General features: G+C 38.7%; 1 non-coding gene and 1 pseudogene across 2 annotated transcripts; both read left to right on the plus strand.

Moving 5' to 3' along the window:
* The first annotated feature begins 1515 nt into the window (after positions 1-1515).
* Positions 1516-26033, plus strand: LOC144330632 (small ribosomal subunit protein eS25 pseudogene; annotated as a pseudogene). Its single transcript, XR_013396960.1, has one exon. The product of XR_013396960.1 is annotated as a small ribosomal subunit protein eS25 pseudogene (transcript).
* On the plus strand, positions 6855-6957 carry LOC114680450 (U6 spliceosomal RNA). Its single transcript, XR_003732676.1, has one exon. It is a non-coding gene; the product is annotated as a U6 spliceosomal RNA (small nuclear RNA).

Here is a 26033-nt window from a genome sequence, read left to right on the forward strand (position 1 = left end):
ATGGAACATGGATATCTGTATTCTTTCTTTCTGGTCAGCCCTGCACTGATCTGTGGACTGCTCGTAGAGAAATTCTGGTCAGGTGATAAGCCTTTAGGTTCAGACAAGCCAGGATTTAAATGGAAACTCAGCCACTAATTATGGACAAGTTACCTAAATTCTATACGCTACAAATCCTTTATTTGTACAAGGAGAAAAATATCTACTTTTCAGGTATATATGGGAGATTAAATGGGATACTGTATTTGCAGTTTTCATTTCAGCGCTTAGCACATAGTAGGCACTCAATAAATATTAGCATATTTCTCTATTCCTTAATTTTTCTTTTCTTTTTTTTTTTTTTTATAGATGCAATCTCACTCTGCCACTCTGTAGTGGTGCAATCTCGGCTCACTTCAACATACGCTTCCCGGGCTCAAGTGATTCTCCTGCCTCAGCCTCCTGAGTAGCTGGGACTACAGGTGCCCACCACCATGCCTGGTTAATTTTTGTATTTTTAGTAGAGATGGAGTTTCACCATGTTGGCCAGCTTGACCTCGAACTCCTGACCTCAGGTGATCCACTGCCTCAGCTTTCCAAAGTGCCGAGATTATAGGCGTGAGCCACCGCGCCCAGTTATTCCTTAATTTTTCTGCTTGATTTCAGGACATCATTGGAATTTCTGAGTTATTCCACCTCTTTGGTGTCTAATACAAAGGCTCTTTTTCATCACATGAAAAAGAGCTTCATCTGTAATTGTTCTAGATTCTGACTGGCAGAATCTAGAACAAGTGCTTCATCTGTAATTGTTCTAGATTCTGACTGGCAGATCAGAATGATGAGAATGACACTTTTGAAATGGCTATGTATCCTACTCTTTGCTCTACTAGAAGTCATCTTGGAGATAGCCCAACTGAAAATGATTAAAAGATTGCTTTTTCTGAGCCTGAACCTTTTTTGACAGCCTAATATAGAATAACCTCTTTTGAGTTTTCCAGGAATGATACTATAGACAGATTAAGCCATTAATCAGGTTTAGTCAGGAAGGAAATGTCTATTTTGATTGTGCTAATAACTAGTCCAATGATTGCAGATGGGTTGGTTCAGCATCCAAGGATATGTAGAGTGATGGTTTTCTAAAATGGAAAGAATTTAGAATTAGAAGACTTTGGCTTAAGAATCCTTCCTTCCTTCTTCCCTCCCTCTCTCTTTCTCTGTTTCCTTCCTTCCCTTCCCTTCCTTCCTTCCTTCCTCCCTCCCTCCCTCCCTCCCTCCCTCCCTCCCTTCCTTCCTTCCTTCCTTCCTTCCTTCCTTCCTTCCTTCCTTCCTTCCTTCCTTCTTTCTTTCCTTCCTTCCTTCCTTCCCTTCCCTTCCTTCCTTCCTTCCTTCCTTCCTCCCTCCCTCCCTCCCTCCCTCCCTCCCTCCCTTCCTTCCTTCCTTCCTTCCTTCCTTCCTTCCTTCCTTCCTTCCTTCCTTCCTTCCTTCTTTCCTTCCTTCCTTCCTTCTTTCCTCCCTCCCTCCCTCCCTCCCTTCCTTTCTTTTTTCTTCCTTCCTTTCTTTCTCCCTTCATAGCTCCCTATTTCCCTCTCTATCTCCCTTTATTTATTTATTTTTTACTATATGGATTTGGATAATTCAAAGTGTTGCCCTTAACCTCGGTTCACTTTTCTTTAGAATGAAATGGCAGCTCTTGTCTGAACTGTCTTTCAAGGAATTTTATGAGGATCACATGAGACAGATAATGTCTCATTTTATAAATTAAATTCCTATATAAGTATAAATATAGTGTTTATTTTCCATTTTTATGTCTTAGATGACTCTGGGGTGAGAATGCATAAGAAAAGAAAACAAACATTTATTGGTTTGGCTGTTTATTGACTGCCCATTTATGCAATCATTTATCATTGCAAATATTTATTGAGAAGCCACAAAAGACCATAGACTCTGAAATTATTGTACTTGTATTCTTTTATGTAATATTTACATTGGCCCTGAAAGATAGTTATTATTTTCTTTATTTAGAAATTTAAAATTCAGAAAAGATGCATGAGTAGACCAAGGTAACATGGCTAGTGGCAAAGTTGAGACGCTACTTTGGGTCAGTTTGACCATAAATAAGATCAGACAGTACATGAACATGAAGAGAAGTGATTTTTAAAAAGATATTAAAACCTTGAGATGTTTTTGATGTCTTACCCAGACCCTTTGCTGAGTAATAAGCATTTTGTGCCTCTTACCACCTCTGCAATTTTCCATCTGATAAAATTAGATATTTCTTAAGCCTTATCCTAAACTGGCAAAGTCATATAGACTTACTGAAATTTGTGTTTGACAAGATGGCAATTTAAATTCTTCTGTCAGCTACAACTCATCCACCAGTCACCAAGTAGAACAAAATGTGGAGTGACTTGGAGAACAGAGTAACAATGGCATTTGTGAAACTGAGGCAACCACAAATGATTCAGTGAGTTTCTATCGTTTTCGGAAGGGCAGAGGCAGAAAAGACTAGGCTTTTAAGGCAAAACATACAGGATAATTGTGGCTACATAAATAATTGTCACTCTATGGTCTTCAAGGTGGTGAGATCACACTGTGATTTCAAAATTGCAACTTAGGTCCCAACCATAACCTGCATAACTGTAGAGTCCTCACCACTTTTCTTACTGTCTTCTTTGTCTGGTCCCCTGGATTTCTCATGGTGGGATGACAGGGCGGGAGGTTCTCACATAGACTCATCATGTCAGGCTGGGTTTCAACTCACAATGCTTCATGGAATCTGTCTGAATTTCTACTTTCAGTGCTCCCCCTAGGTCATCATTCCTATCTTTGCTGTTTCTCAGCTCCTAAGCTCTTAACTTCAGCATGCTCTATGCTCTGACCATACCACTGTTGTAGCTTCTCTGTGTGTGGGTCACAGGACTCCTGCCGCCAAGGTTCTTTCTTTTTTTCATCATCACTGAATAGATTTTTGGATGAATCCTTTCATCCAAATCTAAGCCCTCACTGATTTTGGAAGCTAAAAGAACCAAGCTGGGGTTCTTGGAATTGCTGTGGGCTGGAGGAAAAGAAAGTGAAATAATGGATTCTGTCACTTAATTTGATCCAATAGATTGCACACTCTGAGAAGGATTCTGTGACTTTGCTGCTTGAGTCCCATTGTTGCCATCCTTTGGTTTATACGCAGTTGTTCTTTCATTGGCCAGAGAGGCTTGTTCAAGACTGAGTCAAGAAACAGTCTCTATACCGTGCAGAGGCAGGTGATCTCATAGCCTTGATCTCATGGAGACAGGCAAAGATGAGCAGAGCCACCTCCAGCTAAGTGCAGTGGCAGAGCATGTAGTGGCAGAAGCCCTCATGTGGTAGAGCCCCAGCTTCTTACAGGAAAGTCTTTATTTATTATTGCCTTGCTAAGAAATGGTAAGAAGAAATTGGACTGACCTTTTGGAGCAGAATGAAGTTGTGTTATGCTTGCTGCCCACGCCTATCTTAGAGAGATACGGAGATACTTGGAGAGATTCTGAGTACAAGGTGTGGCTGACGCTGGAATCTGTTCTAATCCTGCCAATCTGTCCTATTGATGAATCTCATAAGAATCTCCATAAGTGTGTGCTCCTCTGTGTGTAGATGTAGGCCATGAGCACTTGAGCTGTGGCACTGGACTTAAAGACACCCATCTTATGTGACCATAGCAGGTTATATTAAGAGAGAATGGCTTGCTCTTTGAAACAGGACACCTTCCTCTTAAACCAACGTTAATGGTTGTGTCTCAGTCACTACTACAGCAAGGAACTGTTGAACTGCAAGACGTGCTATAGATCAGAGGCAATAACAGTAGCTAAGGAGAAGATGATGTCCTGGAACACTGGACAGCCCTTATATTCTCTCTCCCCAACATGATTATGGGGTTCGTAGAGTGATCATGGGAGGGAGGAAGAGAAGGTGAAGAAAGACATTTTTGAAATAGATGCTATATCATCTCAGAGTCATTCATTGTTAATATTAAAAATAATTTGCTCTCAAACTATTGAATCAAGACCTATCAAGTATTCAAGTAATTCTTCTACAGGGTCTTTGAAGTCTTTGGTTGACCTCCCTGTAGTTCAACCATCTGCTACTCTATGTCACAATCCCATTTCTGGACGCAGCTCAGATTTTCCTTCTGCCTAGAGACCTCTTAGCACCTATTAAATCAGTGGATACAAACAAAGTTAGGGAGAGGTTGCAGGTAGGGCCTTGAGGCTATAGTTCAGGTAGGGCTTAGCAGGTAGGGCCTTGAGGTTAGCTTTACAGTAGTATTTTTGGAAACATGCTTGCATACTGCATACATTTACATGTTCCTATCCATGTAATAATTCATTCAGTAAATTAAGAAAAAATGGCAGCGCTCTTATTATTATTATTATTTTAGCAGAGGAGACGCAGGCTAAGAAGGCCTGGATGTCTTGCATGAGGTCATGCAAGTGAACGCTGCTAAGCAAGGGTTTGAACCCAGGTCTTTTGACTCAAAACTGGTGCTGCTTCCATGACTGCAGGCTGCTTCTCAGCATCAGAACCAGCCCTTATCAAAACCATGAAGTTGATGGAGTTGTCTTTGGGCTTTCACTGTTATTCCCTGTACCTTTTACTCTCATCCAAAGCCAGAGATCCAATATATGTTTTCTGTTAAGTCTGTTGGCTCTCATATGTGATGAAATAGAAAAAAGACATAGGCTTTGGAATCAATTTTGACACAAGTAGGGTTGGCTTTATGGGCTTACAAGCCATGCACTTGCCCAGGATGCTGCCCCCGAGAAATTTGTACTTGGTTTAATGCTCTGCTGTCTCTGTCTTGAAATTCTTCATAATCTGTTGAACACCAGGTCCTACATTTTTATGTTACACTGGGCTCTGTAAATGAATTAGCTGGTTCTGCTAATAAGTTTAGGACTTTGGTTACATTTCTTAATTTCTCTGGACCTCAGTTTTCACATCTGTAAATTAGAGCCAATACAGTTATCCATGTCTCAAAGTGTTCTTGGGAAGAATAAATCAGATAGAATAGCAAATTGGCTAATAAGCTTTTGTACATGTGCACAAAAGATTTGTCCTCACTAAATCTTAACCTATTTACATCTAATCTAGATGGAAACCTCTTCACTAATGCCTTACCAGGGGAGCACTAAAACATTTGTTATATCTATGCAGAACTTAGTTTTGTGCAAGGGAAGATGGTTATTTAGATTTTGCTGTTGTGAGAGCAGATTAAACAACAAGGGAAAAAATTCCCTTTTCATGCACCTGTTACTAGTTTGAACAAATGTGTAGACTTGGTAAACAGGGTGATGAGGAAAACAAATGCTGCAGCAGAAACATTGACTGAGAAATCAGTCAGTTCCCATGACTCCCCAGCCAATACCAGGAGCACTCATACCTCTCAGAGCAGCACTGAGTTTGCTCAGCTATGGTTGGCCCTGGCCCTGGCCCAGTGTAAGATGAACAATCAAAACAAAACAAAACAAACAGACAAACTAGAAAATCAATGTAAAGAAGAGAAGAGAATGCAGAAACTAAGGTCTAAAACTAAGGATGTTTTTAAAACTTTGTGTCTAGGACTGGTCTAGCTACTTCAAATATATTATTTCATTTAAACTTCCTAGAAACTCCAGGAGGTAGGTAATATTAGTAGCATTTTGTAGATGAGGAAACTAAGCTCACAGAATACTTACAACTTCAGAGTACCCCATTGAATTGACAGTGTTTAGAATACAAACTATTTGAAAAGAACAGAACTAGATGAGATAATCAAGGTTGTCTAGACACTGATGTCAAATGTATTGCATCTCATGTCTTAACTGTAATTTTTTTTGGTAGGGCTGTGCTATAGTTTGCATATTTGTGCCTTCCCAAACTCACGTTAAAATTAAATCTTCAATGTGGTGGCATTGAGAGGTGGGGCCTTTAAGAGGTGATTGAATCATGAGGACTCTGCCCTCACTAATGGATTAACCCATTCATGGATTAATGGATTAGTGGGATAATGGATTAATGGGTCATCATGGGAGGGGAATTGGTGGCTTTATTATAAGAGGAAAAGAGACCTGAGTGAGCACATTAGCATGCTAAGTCCCCTCACTTTGTGATACCCTGTGCCACCTCAGGACTCTGCAGACAGTCCCCACCATCAAGAAAGCCCTCACCAGATGTGACTCCTTGGTCTTGGACTTCTCAGCCCCCATAACTATAAGAAATAAATCCTTTTTCTGTAGCATGCATCAGTATCTCCTGGAAGGCTTTTACAGCATAGGTTGCTGAGCATCACTCACAGAATTTTTGATGCAGTCGGTCTGAGATGGGGCCTGAGAATTTGCAGGTCCCTAGCTGAGGCCAATGCTGCTGTCTGGGCCCACCCTGTGAGGGCTTCCTATTGGTAACTTTCTTGACCATTGATCTGATTCCTCTTAAAATGAAATGAAATTATTCAAACATGCATTTTAAAAATCATACAGGCCGGGCGCGGTGGCTCAAGCCTGTAATCCCAGCACTTTGGGAGGCCGAGACGGGTGGATCACGAGGTCAGGAGATCGAGACCATCCTGGCTAACCCGGTGAAACCCCTTCTCTACTAAAAAATACAAAAAACTAGCCGGGCACGGTGGCGAGCGTCTGTAGTCCCAGCTACTCGGGAGGCTGAGGCAGGAGAATGGTGTAAACCCGGGAGGCGGAGCTTGCAGTGAGCTGAGATCCGGCCACTGCACTCCAGCCTGGGCGACAGAGCGAGACTCCGCCTCAAAAAAAAAAAAAAAAAAACATACAGATTTATTTTTTTTAATGTCTGTCAACAGCATGGGATTTGTCAATAAGTTCTGAAAATTGCATCAAAAATTGTTTAATTACTTCTTGTTTTGGCGGCACATGTATGAAAATTGGAATGATACAGAGAAGATTAGCATGGCCCTGGTGCAAGGATGACATGGAAATTCACGAAGCATTCGTTGTTGTTTGGAACTCTTCTGCATTGTTGGTGGGAACGTAAAATGATGCAACCATTATGGAAAATACTATGGAGGTTCCCCCCAAAATTAAAAATAGAATTATCATGAGATCCAGCAATCTATTTTTGGAAATATATCCAAAATAAATTAAAGCAGGATCTTGAAGAGGTATTTGCATACCTATATTCATTGTAGCATCATTCACAATAACCAACAGGTGGAAGTAACCTAAATGTTCGATGACAGGTGAATGGATAAAGAAATGTGGCATATACATACAATGAAATATTATTCAACTTAGAAAGAGGAAATACCATCCTTTTTTATTGTGTAGCACGTGCTACCACATGAATAAATCTTGAGGATATTATAGTAAGTGAAATAAGCCAGTCACAGAAAAGACACATACTGTGTGATTCCATTCATATAAAGTATCAAAAATAGGCAAACTCGTAGAAACACAAAGTAGAATGGTTGTTTCCAGGGTTTGCAGAGAGCGGAAAACTAGAGTTGGTGTTCAATGGTTATAGAGTTTCAGTTTTACAAGGTGAAGAAGTTGTAGAGATCGGTTGCAAAACAATATGAATATACTTAACACTACAGAGCTATATACTTAAAAATGATGAAGAGGGTAAATTTTACACTGTGTGTATTTTATCACAATTTTAAAAATTGTTTATGTAAAGATAACACCTTCCCTGTAGGGCATAGCCAATCCTTTGTTTTAAACATGTCTAGAGAGAAGTGGAGAGGGACTCTCCTTGTGGCCACTCTAATGGGAGGCAGCTATTTATTCTAACTCCAGTCTTAGCAAGTCCCATGTTCTCGGTGGATCTTGCCTCTCCAAGGTCCTTCTTTAAAGTATGGGTGCTGGGTCCAAGTCAAATCTTCTAATCTGGCCTGTGATGTGACCTGGGTAGTAAGGATTTTTGAAAGCTCCTTGGAGCTTGAATTGTAGCCATGGCTAATAGGGCATTGGTTGGGTCAGTGATTTGTCACTTTGGGAAGTTTAAAAATGATCTTCTTGAGGGTCTTGTCAAACTATATATGCTGAAGTCTTCTCCATTCTCTTCCTCACTATCCCAGGTAATTCTGATTACCACCATCACCCCTCCCTCAACTAATATAAGAAATATAATATTAGAAAGCCCTTTGCAGAGAAAATATATTCATGAACCTCAGTTACAGGAGCTTGAGTTCATTGTCAGCTGAGTTTGTACCTCATCAGGTCCTTATTGAGATTGGTAAGACAGTCATAGTTTAGGCTGCACATGTACACATAGCCCACCTATCCTTTTTCATCTTCAGAGTCAGTCAAAGCTTACAGGTAAAATATAGCACTGGGGCTTAAAATCAGACTGCTGAATGATAACAAAACTTCATTACTTTATTTAGAAATTAAGTTTGACAGGCTATGAATAATTTAGAAGATGATCTGAAGAACAAAGGAATAACATTTAATTATAAGTTCAACATTTGTGTGGAGTTATTAAGCCCTGCCAAGGGTTATTTTCCTTGACTTCCTAAAAATCAGTGGTGTCAGAGGGAACTTGAAACATCCTGGGGATTTTATCTGTAGTGTCAGGGCATGCTTAGGATAAAATAATCCCAAGCGGAAACAATGTTCTACATACGTAGTCATTGTAAGCCAGTTTAGATACCCATGAGATCAGAAATTTGGCAGTACAGCAGACAGGGAGCTTGCCAACTTAATGCTGTTTAATATTAATTAAATTTAATATAACCCAGTTATATATTTTTCAGATATTCCCAGGCAGAATTCCAGAAAAGAAGAAATAAATCTATATTCATATGATACATAGTTAAATTATGTTATTGAAATTTATTCATAATTATACATTCACATTATGTAATATATATTATCATATCTTCTAATTTTCTGAACATTTCTAGAATAACTGAAAAGGAGGAATGGATTACCAATCAATAATTTTCATGAAATAGAAAACTTTACTTGTGTACTGATACAAGTATTATTCATACAAATACAAATTCTCTGTATACAATAAAGAAGGCTAAAATAATGCTACATGTACTCCACAATAAACATGCAGAAGTGAGAGCAATTAAAGTTGCCCAGAATTTTGTGAGAAGATAACATGGAGGAGGTGATTACTTGGCTGTGTTTTAAAGCATTTCTAAGACTATCCGATACTACTAGGAAACACCATTACTGAAGTGGTGCTACCTTGGAAAGGTATCCAGTAACACTTAAAGAACAAAGGATGATAACAATCTTGGTGGATATTCACTGCATCAAAACTTTGATGGCTTTCTCTTTAGGATGATGATCACATCTTACATATGCAGTAAAACTGTCATTGTTCCTTTGTCCTCTGGTACAAGTGTGTGATATTTACAACAGGGCAAGAAGTATCCAGTTTCTACTGAGTATCCCAATTTCTGTTATAGTCTTTCTAATATTTAGATGATTAATAATTAATGAAACGTATAGAAAATTAAATTTGGCTTCTCAGCATTGGCTTTAATGTAGCAGACACACTGGTTGTACACACGGGAGAGAGTGGAAAATGTTGTGGCTACAGGGTCATAGAACCTGGGTCTATGATCCTTGTCATGTCCTAAAACTCACCCCACAGACCACAGATTTTGTTAGATATAAGATAGTGGATAAATCTATACTTCACAAGCTGGAATTATTAATAAATTCAGTGGAGAGTTTTGAAAATATGCAGATTCTCAAGAATGATTAGTCCACAATTTATGTATGAAGTAAGCCCTAGGAACGTGCATGTATAAAAATCATCCAGAAGAGATTGTGGCTTCCAACCAAGATGGGATAACAGAAACTATGTTAACTCTTCTGCAGAAACTAAAAAACTAGATGAAACATATGACACAATGATTTTTAAAATGTTAAATATCAGACAACAGAAGGCAATAACTCCTGAGAGATAGAAAACAAATGAGGTGAATCCTGCAATTATCTCAGCTAACTGCTTTGAGAGAATTTCCAGGTTGTATTGCTAGTGGGAGGGATCCAGATTGAGCCTGGTGGTCTCTGCACATTGGGGAAGTCGACTTGGGAATATAAGGAAGCTGAAGTGTCTAGAGTTTACAGGGTAAAGTACCAGAGAAGAGAAAGTAGTACACAGAGAGGACTCTGAAAAACTGCAGAGTTCTCCCTCTAGTCTTCATTTGAGTACTGATTGGTTGCACACATGTAGAAAAGTATACAAGGACAAGGAAAAAGGCAACATCAACTCTTGATAAAAACTCTCAGCAAACCAGAATGAAAAAGAAAACACACTCAACTTATTAAAGGGCCTTTGTGAAAACCTATAGTTAACATTATACTTAAAAATGGAAAAATTATTTTTCTTTAAAATCAGGACCAAGAAAGGATTATCTGCTCTCATCACTTCTACTTGATGCTGTGCTGGATGTTCTAACTAGTGCAAGTAGGCAAGAAAAAGAAAAAAAGTGCATCCAGATTGAAAAGAGGTACAAACAAGAGCTGGTTCCATTCCTTCTGAAACTATTCCAATTAATAGAAAAAGCGGGAATCCTCCCTAATTCATTTTATGAGGCCAACATCATCCTGATACCAAAGCCTGGCAGAGACACAACAACAACAACAAAAAGAGAATTTTAGACCAATATACCTGATGAACATCATTGCAAAAATCCTCAATAAAATACTGGCAAACTGAATCCAGCAGCACATCAAAAAGCTTATCCACCACAATCAAATTGGCTTCATCCCTGGGATGCAAGGCTGGTTCAACATAAGCAAATCAATAAATGTAATCCAGCATATAAACAGAACCGAAGACAAAAACCACATGATTGTCTCAATATATGCAGAAAAGGACTTCGACAAAATTCAACAGCCCTTCATGCTAAAATCTCTCAATAAACTAGGTATTGATAGGACGTGTCTCAAAATAATAAGAGCTATTTATGACAAACCCACAGTCAATATCATACTGAATGGGTAAAAACTGGAAGCATTCCCTTTGAAAACTGGCACAAGACAGAGATACCCTCTCTCACCACTCCTATTCGACACAGTGTTGGAAGTTCTGGCAAGCGCAATTAGGAAAGAGAAAGAAATAAAGCATGTTCAATTAGCAAAAGAGGAAGTCAAATTGTCCCTGTTTGCAGATGACATGATTGCATATTTAGAAAACCCCATCGTCTCAGTCCAAAATCTCCTTAAGCTGATAAGAAACTTCAGCAAAGTCTCAGGATACAAAATCAATGTGCAAAAATCACAAGCATTCCTATACACCAATAACAGACAGAGAACCAAACCATGATGAACTCCCATTCACAATTGCTTCAAAGAGAATAAAATACCTAGGAATCCAACTTACAAGAGATGTGAAGGACCTCTTCAAGGAGAACTACAAACCACTGCTCAATGAAATAAAAGAGGGCACAAACAAATGGAAGAACATACCATGCTTATGAATAGGAAGAATCAATATTGTGAAAATGGCTATACTGCCCAAGGTAATTTGTAGATTCAATGCCATCCCCATCAAGCTACCAATGACTTTCTTCATGGAATTGGAAAAAAAGTACTTTAAAGTTTATATGGAACCAAAAAAGAGCCCACATTGCCAAGACAATCCTAAGCCAAAAGAACAAAGCTGGAGGCATCATGCTACCTGACTTCAAACTATACTACAAAGCTACAGTAACCAAAACAGCATGGTACTGTTACCAAAACAGAGATACAGACCAATGTAACAGAACAGAGCCCTCAGAAATAATACCACACATGTACAACCATCTGCTCTTTGACAAACCTGACAAAAACAAGAAATGGGTAAAGGATACCCTATTTAATAAATGGTCCTGGGAAAACTGGCTAGCCATATGTAGAAAGCTGAAACTGGATCCCTTCCTTACACCTTATATAAAAATCTATTCAAGATGGATTAAAGACTTAAATGTTAGACTTAAAACCATAAAAACCCTAGAAGAAAACCTAGGCAATACCATTTAGGCCATAGGCATGGGCAAGGACTTAATGACTAAAACACCAAAAGCAATGGCAATAAAAGCCAAAATTGACAAATGGGATGTAATTAAACTAAAGAACTTCTGCACAGCAAAATAAACTACCATCAGAGTGAACAGGCAACCTATGTAATGGGAGAACATTTTTACAATCTACCCATCTGATGAAGGGCTAATATCCAGAACCTACAAAAAACTTAAACAAATTTATAAGAAAAAAACAAACAACCCTATCAAAATGTGGGCGAAGGATATGGACTGACACTTCTCAAAAGAAGACATTTATGCAGCCAACAGACACATGAAAAAACGCTCATTATCACTGACCATCAGGGAAATGCAAATCAAAACCACAAAGAAATACAATCTCATACCAGTTAGAGTGGCGATCATTAAAATGTCAGGAAACAACAGGTGCTAGAGAGGATGTGGGGAAATAGGAATGCTTTTACATTGTTGGTGGGACTGTAAACTAGTTCAACCATTGTGGAAGACAGTGTGGCGATTCCTCAAGGATCTAGAACTAGAAATACCATTTGGCCCATCCATTCCATTACTGGGTATATACCCAAAGGATTATAAATCATGCTGCTATAAAGACACACGCACAAGTAGGTTTATTGTGGCACTATTCACAATAGCACAGACTTGGAACCAACCCAGATGTCCATCAATGATAGACTGGATTAAGAAAATGTGGCACATATACACCATGGAATACTATGCAGTCATAAAAAAGGATGAGTTCATGTCCTTTATAGTGACATGGATGAAGCTGGAAACCATCATTCTGAGCAAACTGTCACAAGGACAGAAAGCCAAACACCGTATGTTCTCACTTATAAGTGGGAATTGCACAATGAGAACACATGAACACAGGGTGGGGAATATCACACACTGGGACCTGTCGTGAGGTTGGGGAAGGGGGAAGGGATAGCATTAGGAGATATACCTAATGTAAATGATGAGTTAACGGGTGCAGCACACCAACATAGCACATGTATACATATGTAACAAACCTGCATGTTGTGCACATGTGCCCTAGAACTTAAAGTAAAATAAAAATAAAATAAAATAAAAAGTCTCAAATTCAATAGTAAAAAGCAACAGTCCAATCAGAAAATGGGCAAATGACAAACAGATATCTCACCAAGAAGGATATACAGATAGTAAAAAAAATGTGAAAAGATACTCGACATAATTAGCCATGGGAAAATGCAAAATAAAACCACAACGAGATATCACTACACACCAAAAAAAAAAAAAAAAAAAAAAAAGGAAGAAAGAAAATGGTGAGGTAAACCTGTCTTTACTTGCAGGCAGCCTCATTTTTTAAGTAGATAATCTCATGGAGTTTATGTAACAGTTATTTGAACTAATAATTAAGTTTAGCAAAGTTGCAAGATAGAAGACTAACATACAAAATTCAATTGTATTTAAATATGTTAGCAATAAATACTTGGAAATTGAAATAAATATAATTATTAACAGCATATAAACATGAAATACTTAGGAGCAGCAGGTAGGAAGAAGAATATAATAATATATTCAAGTATATAATAATATTCTTAAAATTTGCACAGCATATTCTACTAGCTCTGTAGATATTGGATGTTAGTGGTGAGTGTTGATTATTAAATAAGATAGAAGCATGCGCAGAAAATGAGGAACAAAGTATGACACTTATATTGGGAATTTTGTAATGCTAGTATAAAATATACATGGTTTTCAAGCACCCCCCTTCCTCCAAGTCATGGTTTCTTTTAGAATTTGGTATTGTAGAAACATTTCTTTCTGTGGAGAATAATGCAAGCTATGCGATTTGTTCTATTTCCATTGCTGCTGTGGCTAGCTGAAAGCTCAGAGTCAATGATGAATTATACTCTTTATAATTATAAAATACCTATCAATTTTATATCTGACTATATTAGCTCTGCTGCGGAAACTAAAAAACTAGACAAAACATGACACAATAATTTTTAAAACAGTAGATATCAGACAACAGAAGGCAATAACTCCTGAGAGACAGAAAACAAATGAGGTGAGCCCTGCAATTATTTCAGCTAAGTGCTTTGAGAGAATTTCCAGGTTGTGTTGTTGGTGGGAGGGATCCAGATTAAGCCTGGTGGTTTGGATGTGTATCTGATGTGTAGATATCTGATGTATCTTTCCTTTGGTGCTAGTTTTTTGTTTCAGTTAAATTTCTTATAAACTGTCTATTTCTTATTGAAAAGAGAGAAAAAATAATGTATACACATTATAAATATATGTGTAATTGCATGTTATATATATATTACATGTATATATGTATATTTCCATGTACATATGTATGTACATAGAAAACCCTAGCTACATATTTATCCACATTCACTCAATAAACATGTAGGAACTACTGAGGCAGATTTTTAAAAAACCATATCTGGAAACTAGCCTCGTTATTGTACACTCATCCAGCATTTGTGAGTGTGTGTGTGTGTGTGTGTATGTGAGTCTATTTGCGTGTCTGTGTCTACCTTGATTCCATCGAATCTCATTCTTTAGGGACATTGGGTTGAAAGAAAATCCATCCTTCTTTGGCCAAGGAGGATGAGGCGTTAGTTAATTAAATTCCTTGTAGGCGTTTTTCCTGATGCAATAATACTAAATCCAGGGATAAGTTGTCTTGGCAACTGCTTTGGCAACTGTTACTAACGTGCTTTTTAGGCTTGTGAATAAACATATTTGAGAATGTAAATCACAAGCTGAGGCTCAACAGATTTTTTTTTCTTGTTCTTCCAAAGAAACTGGACACTAATTGATAATACAGTGTACTTCCATTTGTGTTTGAATAATGCGGCAACATTTCTAGCACAGTCTTTGGACGATTACATATATTATTCATGTTTTCAAAATGTAATGAAGATGCATACTTAATATCAGTTTTCCAATTAAACTTTATAACCAAGCTCAGAGATGGTAATAGTTTTTGGCAGAGATTTTTAATTTTCTTCAAATGCTTTCTTGGGATTCACAAAACAGCTTCAAGCATAAACATGTCTAGCTTGGGAGAAAGGGAGGGGCAAAGACAATGCAAATGTGATGACATACATATGCAAAAATTATTGTGGTGATGAATCTGGCAAAAATTTGACTATAGTCCTTTTTCTCTGGTAATTTCTTTTTAATTAAAAAAATACCTTTTAGCATTCAATGCACTGAAAAAGTTGGTTAGCGAGTCAATTTGTTAACTATCAATTTTGCGGCCAGCTAATGTGCACTGATGTCCTTTCTTAACACTAAAATAATATGTACCAATAGAACTATTTTAGTGGATAATAAAGTAATCCTCACTTACAGAGGCTTCATATTGAGTTCTTTACAGAATCCTAGGGAATTAAACAATTATGCAAGAGTAAAAGGGGCCCAAGATAATTTTGTCTGAATACGTCACCTTATAGAAATGGGTATTGAGATTCAGATAAATCATAAATATCCTAAGCCTATGGTTAACTATGATCAGGCCGTGTGTTCCCCAATGTAACATCATAGCAGCCTTCTCTGAACATATTTCTGGCCAAAACAACCCCTTCATAATATTTTTTCTTCCTTATGGAGATGACATGGTATGGTTTAAAAATATGGACTTCTGGGTTATATAGATGTTGGTTTAAGTTTGGATTACTTACATTGAAAACAACAACAACAACTAACTTCCATAGTCTGGATGCTCATCTAATTCTTATGATCAGGTAGTGACTTTCCTGTCTATAAAATACGTGGAGGGTTTCTACCAGTTGGAGCTTATAAAGATGACAAAGGGCTAAAAAATTCCATAGAGAGCTTCAACAGTAGACTCAATCAAGCTGAAGAAAGAATCAATGAGCTCAAAGACAGGTCATTTGAAATTACCCAGTCAGAGGAACAAAAAGGAAAAAAAAAAGAGTAAAGAAAGCCTGTGGAAATTATAGGACACCATCAAGCAAAACACTAAAGATGACAAAGGAAATTTGTGAGACACTGATCCCACTCTGCCATGAGAACTTTATAAAGCGTACAACACATGATTATAGTCAATAGCTCTACAGAACAAAACGTGTTTTACAATTGGTTTTCATTTAGTGCCCACCGGTGAACTGTTTCATTTTGGGTTGCTAAGAAAGAGGCTGCTGGCTTGTTCTGTCTGAATCTTTTTCTCTGTGACCCACTTTGCTCTTTTTCCATGTAGCTTATTGGGTAACAAAAACCCTGCTTCTTAGTTCTTTGTATGTCACAGTTTAAAAAGCCTGCAAGATACTACAGCTCTCTCTCTCTAGCACAATGTGCTTAGCTCTTTTTTTTAAGTCCAGCACTTCTGAAGTATATGATATGTTCCTTCAAAGAGAGTCACTTACCAGGGCAATAATGTTCAATAGAACTTTGATGGAAATGTTCTGTGTCTGCACTGACCACTATGTTAGCTACTAGCCTCATGTGACTATTGAGCATTTGACATATGCCTACAGTGATGGAGGAGCTGAATGTTTAATTTTACTTAATTTACATTTAAGTTTAAATAGCCATATGTGAATAGAGCCTACTATATGGTACAGTGCAGGTCTACAAGTTGAGTAGAGATATATGGGTAGCCTGGTTCTCTATCGCCCTTTCTTCCCACTTTCCTCACCTCTTTCTACTTCAAGTTTTTTGTCTACATGATAAAGTAATCTAGGCCAAATAGCATTCCTAGTGCTATTATTCCAAGGAAACATATGTGCTTTTTAATGGAATCCTTTTTGGGGCAGTCTAAACTGGAAAAACAAGAATTTCAAGCTCTGTAGAATCCTGGTAGGGAAAATCCTTTGAGGTTAAAGTGGTTATCTTGTGTCCCTCAAACCACACCTGTGGATAATTATTCACTGCCAGTTTAGAACACAGGCCTAGTTGAGCATCACCATTATTATTGATGTTGATATTTCTTGATCTGCTATAGTAATATCTTACCCTCTTTAAATAATCTGATATATGTTTTAAGACAAATAGCTTTTACTATTTTATTTTCTTCTGGAGAAAGGATCTCACTCTGTTGCCCAGGCTGGAGTGCAGTGGTATGCCGTCACAGCTCACTGTAGCCTTGAACTTCCGGCCTCAAGTGATCTTTCTGCCTTGTCCGCCCAAAGTGCTAGAATTACAGGCATGAGCCACCGCACTTGGATGGGACTCTGACATAATTTGGGTGTTGTCCCCCTCCAGTCTCATGTCAAAATGTAAGCCCCACCTGGTGGGAGGTGATTGGATCATGAGTGCAGATTTCCCTCTTGGTACTGTCATCACAATAGTGAGTTCTCATGAGATCTGGTTGTTTAAAAGGGTGTGGCACCTCCCATCCCTCTCTCTTGCTCCTGTCCCAGCCATGTGATGTGCCTACTTCCACTTTGCCTTCGGCCATGATTGTAACTTTCCTGAGGCTGCCTGGAAACCAAGCAGATGCCAGCATCATCCTTCCTGTATAGCCTTCAGAACCATGAGCCAATTAAACCTCTTTTCTTTATAAATTACCCAGTCTCAGGTATTTTATTACAGCAATGCAAGAACACACTAATATAGACTGTATTCTAAAAACAGGTAACAATTTCATTTTTCCAGCTCTGCTCATCCATTTCTAGTCCCCCATTCCCATGAGTTACGTAAATACAGATAGCACCTGCACCACAATAGTTTCTTTAAATCTTGTGCTCATTCACTGCAGGAACACCACACTTCCTTCTAGTAGTACTGTAGGAAAACAAAAAGAAACAAGATGAACACCGGCATGCGTTTTCTGGGGTGTAGCCCTTAGAACGGTATCCTAGTTTCAGTACAAATTTCTCTCTTTCATGTTTGGTGTCTGGCTTGGAGATTTTTTGCGGGGAGAAATTTTTGTATCTCTGCTTCTGAAGTCAATCCTTTAACAGTATTTGTGTGTGTGTGTGTGTGTGTGTGTGTGTGTGTGTGTGTCTGTGGATAAGGTCTCACTATACTGCTCAGGCCAGTCTTGACTCCTGGCCTCAAGTGATCCTTCTACCCTGGCCTTCGCTTGAACATTGATATTTGAGTACATGACCTGTATCATTGAAGACCAGCTCCGTTCCATCAAGATTTGGCTTTCTAGACCCTAGCTGGCTCATCGCTCCGTCAAGTAAGAATCAAAGGTCAGAGCCTTCTTGAGAGCTGAGTACAGGGCTGTTGTCTAAAGCTGTAGTCCAATCAATTACACCCTAAAGTGGTGCCCAAATGTACCATTTAACTTACCACGATGACTGCACTGGTCCATTCCGCAATGTTGCCAACTCCTCTTAGCTGCCTAAAAGATCCTTTTTAATGCTTTTTTCTAATGGTCTGAACAGTCTGATTTTTTGTACCTTCATAAAATCCTTCACATCTAGAGTGGTGTGGTACCAAAATAATTTCTGCTCCACTGATCACTCACTGATGAGCAATTTGATCAATTAGCTGAACATTTAAAGAAAATTGTAGTGTTGATAAAGAAAACTAATCTCCACTCATTAAATTAATATTTTGGTGCTGTTTTAGAACTTCTGTCTGGGCACATTTTTTACAGCAATAAAAATTATTAGTGAGTTTTCATTATTAGCCTTCCTTGTAGATAAGGTAATTGAAGTGTAGGGAGTTTACGTAAATTCTGCAAGACTTCACAGCATATAGTGGTAGAGTTGGCACACAAAACCAGGTCTCTCTGGCCCCAGTTACACATATTTCAACTTAACACACATTTAATCCAGTTGAAAAAGCAGACGTATGTGAAGAATGTGATTCATACATTCATACCTGATATTTAGATTCCAGGTGCCTTTACCAGTGAGTCTAATCTATTCATTATAGCCGACCTGACAAGACTTGAAAATTAAGATATTTGTCTGAATTAGTTTGTGTCTTTGAAGAAAATGTATTTCTTTAATGGTATCACAAAGTCCAATTTTTCATGAAGTAAAAATTTCTATCAGCCAATTCATCCTCATTACGAAGTTAAAAAAATGTATATGCAGCTGGGTGCGGTGGCTTATGCCTGTAATCCCAGCACTTTGGGAGGCTGAGGTGGGCAGATCACCTGAGGTTGGGAGTTCGAGACCAGTCTGACCAACATGGAGAAACCCCGTCTCTACTAAAAATACAAAATTAGCCAGGCGTGGTGGCACATGCCTGTAATTCCAGCTACTCAAGAGGCTGAGGCAGGAGAATTGCTTGAACCCAGGAGGTATAGGTTGCAGTGAGCCGAAATCGCGCCATTGCGCTCTAGCTGGCAGCAAGAGTGAAACTCTGCCTAAAAAAAAAAAAAAAAAAAAAGTGTATGCTTGTATAATATATGTATGTGGGTATTTTGTTTCCCATATACACACATATAAGTCCAGTCTTGAAATTTGATATTTGTTCCTGAATTTTTCTTTTAGGATGGAAAGGAATTTCATTTTCTGAAGATACTGATTTAAAACGTTGGTTTTCAATTTGAGTTTATCTAGCAGTTTGCCTTGTGGCTTTGACTAAGACAATTAATTCCTGGGCCCTCCAGTTGCCCACCTAAAAAATGGGAAGGAAAGCTGTATTACTGTTTTTATATATATTTTTTTCTCATAGAAGTAAAGACTTACAAGTGGATTTTTAAAATATATATTTTATTTGAAGTTCTGGGGTACATATGCAGAATGCGCATGTTACACCTATCAACCCATCACCTAGGTATTAATCCCCACATGCATTAGCTATTTTTCCTGATGTGCTTCCTCCCCCAACCTCCCTGGGAGGCCCTGGTGTGTGTTGTTCCCCTCCCTATGTCCATGTGTTCTCAATGTTCAGCTCCCAATTATGCGTGAGAACATGTGGTGTTTGGTTTTCTGTTCCTGTGTTAGTTTGCTGAGGATGATGGCTTCCATTATAAGTGGATTTGACATAACCAATTCTTTGTCCCTGAGTACCTTGTCCTCTCATGGCCTCTGCCACTTGCTATTCAACAGAGATAAATCAATCCTGCTCATGTAAACTCCACACCATACCCACTGTTCATGTCTGTATCTGTAGCATCGTCTTCATGGAGCATCCAGAATTCTCTTTTCCTTATAAGTATTTATTTTCCAGAAATATCAGAATGTACATAACAAGGAAAACCTAAGGCCATCTGAGATATATATATATACCTGTTTTAAGGAAGCTGGTGTAAGTGTCGCTCCAGAGTGCCCACAAGGTGGCAGCGTCTCAGAACATTAGGCCAGCGGAATTACTGGGTCCTGGCCTTGGCGGTTGAACTGGGCTTCATAGCTCAGTTATACTGAGATAATAGGGTCAAGTGTCTGCCCAGTGATAGCTACTGCGAGGTCCACCAGCCTCTAGAAGTCTAGAAAACCAATTTTTAACAGTATTTTCTAAAAAGCAGTAGCAACATCACTCTTCCATTTTAGAGTACTTTATTCAGAAAAAAAAAAAAAAAAGCTTTCAGAATGCTTTATTTCACTTAAGAATGTAAAACCTACATTGGTGAGAAAAAAAAAAAAAAAAAGGAGGGAGTGGACTCTTCCTTATATTTTCCTGTCATTCAAAGTCATTGATTCTCAACCTCGACTTTACATTAGAATATTTTGGGGAACTTTTAAATCACTCTCTGGGATAAGGGCCCAGAGATTAATTTTTGAAAGCACTGTAAGTGATTCTAAAGGGCATTCGAGGTTGAGAATCATCTTTTCAGTTCCTCTCCGTCCATTCATTCATTCACTCACCATTTATTGCATACTTCCTCATGTCAGCTTTGAGCAAGGAAATGGTGATGATGTAAAATGAGATTCCACAATTGCCCCCAAAGACCTTGCAAGTTAGTAATTCAATTTAATGGAAGTCAATTCAGCAAACATTTATCAAGCTCCTAGAACATGACAGGTACTATGCTAGATACTGAAACGGCAGAGATGAGAGCAATTTCAGCTGCCTAGCATTTATATTCTAGTGGACAGTGTGTACAACTTAGTATCAGATGAGGCAGAATGTGGCATTATTCATCTTTTACCTTTCTATAACATTTCACAGTAACACAAAACATTTTAACCAACTTATATAACTTAAGCTATATAACCCAATAATTCTTGAGATTTGCAAGCAGCTAGCTATCATTATCTGAAGTTCAGAGAGGAGACTAACATGCTTTGCCAATATGAAGCAGAATAAGTCATCATATCCAAGCCTAGGGACTCTACGATCAGTGCTTACTGCCTCATTTATGCTAGGCGTGGGGCTCAGAAAAGAGTGGTAGATTTTGAATGCATAAGTGAAGGTATTTGTCTTACGGTATATTTGTGCATTTGTCTTGGAGATTTTATCTCTGAGAGAGTGAGTAGAGATCATTTCTGTCTACACATTTCCTGAGATACTTCCTCCACCTAATCAAAGGCCTTTTCTGCTCCAGTCTTAATGTATATATTCTTTCTATATGCTCTCCTTCTAACTTTCACCAAAATGGTGAGCTCTAAAATTGCTCTGGATGTCTATTTCTGTGAAGAGAAAACTGAAAACATTTAGTTCTATCAGCAGATCTGGTTGTCATCAACTGCTGTCAATCACAGAGAGCTTTAACGAGGGGAGTGAAAATTAGTCCAAATGTATGTAAAGAAGGCATACGAGTCTTATTTTTCAGAGATCTCCATTCTTTCAGCTAATAGAGTGTGAAGCCAAATGCCATCTGGATTAGGACTGGCACATGAGATAGTTGATCATGAACATGTTTTAAGAATTAACCTTATGGCAGATTTGGAGAGTTGACTCGTGAGGGAGTCAAGCGTGGGTGAATATCTTCCTTGTGTGGAGAACCAAAATGATATGGGCATCCTTTAGGGTCAATAAGCATAGGAAGATATTCCCGGGTAGCTTGTAAGTTTTATATTCCCACAATAGCAGAGAATCCACTCAGTGGTTGACTTCCAGATGATCCATGGCCTCTCTATTAGACAGAAGACTCTTACTAAATATCCCACCATGGCACTGTGGAATTGTCTGTCCTTTCCCTAAATGCTCAGCTTTATTAGGACTGTCAGATTTAGGTGCCATAGCCTAAGAGAAGCATGAATCAATTGGAATATATCCAGCAGAAAACATTCATATGATAAATGTGAACATCATTTTAAAGAACAATTGAGAAGCTGTGAAGTTTTAACCTAAAGCAGCAGAGACCCAGAAATGCAAATGCAAGCACAATAAAGTCAAATATGCAAACATCTATTTGTGCAAAAGGGGGTTACGCTTGTTCTGTCCAGTTCCAGAGAGAAGGAAAATGACCAGAGGTGGAAGTGACAAGGGGGAAAATTCCAGCTTATCTTGATATGGAAGAACATTAGAATTGAGCAGTAGAAGCAGTTGCTTCACAAACCCCCTGTTTTCAGAAGTGTTCAAGAACACTATGTTAAGAATGTCAAAATTCAGCAGGAAAGCCCTTCAGTCGCAAGAGTTAGCAGACCCAGTAATTTGGGAGCCAACTGAGTAATTTTTGGACCCATGAATTAGAAGAGAATGGCCTTGGCCTTATGCCAACAGGGAATACTTTGAGGACTCCCACTGTCCCTGTTTTGGGCCCTGAAATCCTTGTGTTAGTCATTTTTCTAGTTAGCAACTCTTTGAAGGCCTCAAAGACAGATGTGATAGCAGTCTTTTATCCAGGGGCTGAGACCGATCCCTGCCTAGTCCAACAGTTAGGACTTAGGAGAGGGGACTCTGGTAGATTTGGTCCAAATTAACAAGCATGGCAAAGGCTGATATGAAGCCTGGGGAGGAGGAGGTTCTGAAACTAAGAGCTGTGGGTGCCAAGTACCCACAGCTTGGCCCTAGTTGTCACTCCTGCCATTTGGAAGCTCACCTTTAAGAAGAGATGCTGACATCTTAGCAAGGCTGCAGTGTCCGCTGCTGCTCTCGGAGCTTCGCAATGCCGCCCAAGGACGACAAGAAGAAGAAGGACACTGGAAAGTCGGCCAAGAAAGACAAAGACCCAGTGAACAAATCTGAGGGCAAGGCCAAAAAGAAGAAGTGGTCCAAAGGCAAAGTTCGAGACAAGTTCAATAACTTAGCCTTGTTTGACAAAGCTACCTATGACAAATTCTGTAAGGAAGTTTCCAACTATAAACTTATAACCCCAACTGTGGTCTCTGAGAGACTGAAGATTCGAGGCTTCCTGGCCAGGGCAGCCCTTCAGGAGCTCCTTAGTAAAGGACTTATCAAACTGGTTTCAAAGCACAGAGCTCAAGTAATTTACACCAGAAATACCAAGGGCGGAGATGCTCCAGCTGCTGGTGAAGATGAATGAATAGGTCCAACCAACTGTAGATTTGGAAAAATAAAACTTTATTAAATAAAAAAAAAGAAGAGATGCTTATGTCTATTAGACTTTTATCATGGTGCATCTGGAAGTTTAGCTTAAAGAAATGATGACTCAGAAGTGGGAGTGGACATATGAGAAAGGCCCATTAGGTAGAAGAAGGGTTAGACTCTCTTCACCCAGCACTAGAGGAAGGAAAATCATCAAGGGTGGATATGTTGAGGGGACCAGGTTTCAGTATAATCAATAGCTGGGGGGACTTTAGAACTACTGAACAGTGGAAATAGCTGCTTTACAATAAGTCCAGTCTGTAGAGATGTTTAGGGACAGGTTTTCACTTCAAGAGGAGGAGCCATCATTCATTCATCATTCGTCCTTATTGAGTAAGAATTGAGATTAAATAAACTCTAATGTAGGAATTTGGATAAAATGTATTTTCTTGAAATTTTGTGAAACTACAGAACACTATTTATTCAACATTCCTGGATGCACTAAAAAGAATAGTTCTCCACAGGTATCTATAATTCTGATTGAATTGTCTGTGCCAGAAGAAACTGTTATCTCAGCTGAGGGCAGAGACTATGTATTTATTTTTCTCTGAATCCCTAGCCCATAGGACACTGCCTACTATAGAGTAGGTATACAACAAATGTTTGTTGAGTGAATGTCAAATTAATTTTGTTAATTCTATTGCTCAAACTTGGACCGAGTCCCCTCTGGGTGTAAGGTATGCCTACTCAAAATATATTGATAGCTAACATTTATCAAATTCTTGTTATTGGCTAGGTGCCAGGATTTCATACACTATCTCATTCAATCCCTATGACCAACCCTCTTAAAAAGATCAAGTAGATGCTCTCACTACACCCTTTTTACTAATAAGGAAACTGAGGCATGCCGAGACCAAGTAGCTCCCCCATGGTTACACAGAGAGTGACTCGATGATACAAGATTTAAATTTAGATTGTGTGACTCCAAAGCCAACACAGTTCATTATTACAGTATAGTCTCAGTAAAGGAGTGATCCTTAATAGGGTAAAATATTTTAAAAATATAGCTAACAATTATTGCATGCTTTCTATATGCCAGGTCCTAAGCATTTGTCCATTTATTCCTCACATTAGCCTCACAAGGTAGGTGCTATTATTGTGCCCATTTTACAGATAACAAATAGAGTCCAGGATTTTTGGATTTGGGCTTATCAGACTGTCAAACTTATCCTCCAAATGTTATATGATCTTCTTCCATTTTTAGGGGTACTGAAGGAACAAGTATCCCCCAAAATAGAAGAAGAACAAGACACTGAAGGAGCAAGAACATTTTGGGGGATACCAAAGGAACAAATCATGACTCCTCTTCTGTGAAGTGTGTGTGTTACTTTAAGAAAATTATATTTGGATTTGACCTGTCACTGGATCTCGGCTCATCCAACACTCTGTTAGGATAGGACCATTCCAAATGCTCTTTATGCATGCCTTCTGGGTATCAATTAGCTATGAGTTCAGAGGCAGGTTAGAGGTGACAAGGAAACTCACAAAGAACTGAAAAATTAGGATCAAATGGAGATGGGTTCGGGCGAGGCTCACTATTGCATTAGCTATAGGAATAGCTAATAAAGTCCCATATTTGGAGGTCACTTAACCTCTGCATAGCCTAGTTTCACCATCTATAAAATGGAGTAGCAGGAGTAATTATACCCCTTCCTTCTTATCCATTTTCTAATTAAAACTTGTAACTTTTTAAATGGGAAGAATCAGGTGTATTATAAGACAAATGGAATTAGGTGGAGAAAAACTCGTGCAAGCCTCATTTTGTGATGTAGCCTAACTTTGCTTTATGAAACTAAGTCTACCTCAAAAGGGCATTGAAGCCTCAGAATCCCACAAAATATGGCCCCTGACTCAGAGCTGGAAGAACTCAACCAGATAGATGGGCAGACTTAGATTGTCTTGGGTCTGGAGCTTATACAAATTTTGGACCCTCTTTAGGTAAAAGAATACAAAATTAGACCCAAATGAGATTTTGTCACAGATGTTTAATGTGGATTAAATTAAGTCACATAAGAGGTAATTCACTCCTTTTAAAATACCTTCATCTAATCAAAATCAATCATACTTCTGAAATGATTCCTGATCTCATACATTAAGTTGAAATCAAAGGCTGTGGATCACGTTATAATATAACGAGCTTGGCTTTGTGGAAAGAGGCATAGCTTCACTCTTCCCCCATTGGTTTTATATATTTGAGGTCAAAAGCCTTCTTGCTGAGAAAAAGAGAAAAGGGCTGATAAGTGCAAGAGTGCATGTGTGCCTGCAACAGCAATTTGGTGCAGGGAGTTCTGGAGGACAGCCAGGATGTGAGCCATGGCAGAAAATCAGGAGGAAGCTTGGCGTTCACCACATTAACCTTAGGCATCACCTGGGCAAGTCACTCATCAAGAAAACAATCATGCAGCTGGAAACCATCATTCTTAGCAAACTATCACAAGAACAGAAAACCAAACACCGCATGTTCTCACTCATAGGTGGGAACTGAACAATGAGATCACTCGGACTCAGGAAGGGGAACATCACACACTGGGGCCTATCATGGGGAGGGGGGAGGGGAGAGGGATTGCACTGGGAGTTTTACCTGATGTAAATGACGAGTTGATGGGTGCAGCACACCAACATGGCACAAGTATACATATGTAACAAACCTGCACGTTATGCACATGTACCCTACAACTTAAAGTATAATAATAATAAATAAATTAAAAAAAAAAAAAGAAAACAA

Source organism: Macaca mulatta, chromosome 8 (assembly GCF_049350105.2).
Source record: "Macaca mulatta isolate MMU2019108-1 chromosome 8, T2T-MMU8v2.0, whole genome shotgun sequence".
Taxonomy (NCBI): Eukaryota; Metazoa; Chordata; class Mammalia; order Primates; family Cercopithecidae; genus Macaca; species Macaca mulatta.